The sequence below is a fragment of the Brassica oleracea genome, chromosome C2 (assembly GCF_000695525.1).
Source record: "Brassica oleracea var. oleracea cultivar TO1000 chromosome C2, BOL, whole genome shotgun sequence".
Lineage (NCBI taxonomy): Eukaryota > Viridiplantae > Streptophyta > Magnoliopsida > Brassicales > Brassicaceae > Brassica > Brassica oleracea.
Genome location: NC_027749.1, coordinates 13,692,607 through 13,694,069, shown reverse-complemented (window position 1 = coordinate 13,694,069; position 1,463 = coordinate 13,692,607).

The window sequence follows — 1,463 nt, the reverse complement described above, 5'->3', positions numbered from 1 at the left end:
GTCTCGCGGTTGTTTCGAAGACTATACGAAATATTTTCGGTGCTGAAGAAAGATTATTTTCTGATTTTGGACAGAATGAGGCCGCTTACAAGAGTCTTAACGTTCGTAGATTTTCTAGGCGTGTCCTGAGACTTTTGCGTTTAACTGAAGCGTAAGCGTTTTAATTAAAAAGGAGCAATGCATATTGTAAAGAGAGATTTTTTTTAAAAAAAAATCTCTAAAAATTCGATTACAATGACGCGTCTTTTCCTATGTGGGAGTATACGAGTATACGCACCCACTCCCCTTCTCCTTTTTTTAGAGAGGGGGATAGCTGAACTCAACTTTCGACGAGCTGCCTACGCACCTCTTTCGAGGATCAAGCCATCTCGTAGTTCTGTTTTATGCCGCGAGAGTTTTTACTCAACGGTTGTCACCGTGCTAACCGCCCTGATCGTGATGACCGTTGCCGGGTCAGCGTTCTCTTCCGGATGTTCCGGTTGAGTTGTAGCATCGGCTTCGGACTCGTATTGAGTTTTGACGTCCGAAGTGTTTGCGTCAGCAGACGATGTTAAATCGTCTTTCCTTGAAGCATTTTTGGCCGAAGATTGATCTATCTTCGTGCGCTTGCGATTTGCCGTTGTAGAAGTCGTCATTTGCCTTAACTTGTGCTCCGTGAGGAAGCATTGTCGCGACTCTTTCTGACATCCCAAGGTAGCTGTGACTCCGTTTGGGGTCCGGTATTTGACACCTAGGTGGTATGTCGATAGAACAGTTTGCATGGCTTTGATCCATGGGCTTCCCATGATCACGTTGTAGATGGCAGGATGATCGACCACCGCGAATTCGACGATTCTCGTGATCTCCTTGGCCATGACTGGCAGCTGGATTGACCCGAGGGTCATCGATACTTCTCCTGAAAAACCCATGAGCGGTTTCGGCGTTGGAGTTACTTCTCCGAGTTTGATGCTCATCCGATTGAGAGTGGCGCGGAAGATTACATTGATCGTGCTTCCCGTGTCAATGAGTACTCTTCCAACTTCCAGATCTCGTCATACGAGATCTATGACGAGCGGATCGCAGTGAGGTTGGTCGATCCCGCCAGCTTCCTCCTTCGTGAAGGTGATTGATCAATTTTGACCATCTCGGGTAAGAGACCATATAGGCCAGTTTGCGCTCGACTCCGCCTTCCGCTGGTAAGCCTTGATGGCCGAAACCGTATCGTTGCAGAATTGCGATCCTCCAATCCTCCGATGATCATGTTGACTCTGCGACGATTGTTATCGTTCCTCTTGTCGTCCGTCCTTCTGCCGCGTTTATTCCCGGATTGGTTTCTTTGAGGAGATTTCTCCGCGGGCGGATTTCTTTCTGTCGTCGGGGGGCGATCGGCCTAGAGGATGAGATCTTTCACGCTGGTCACTTCCGAGAGCTCTCCAGCTAGTAGCTTCGCGGCCAGCCTTGGTCCCAAGACTTTGCAGTTAGTC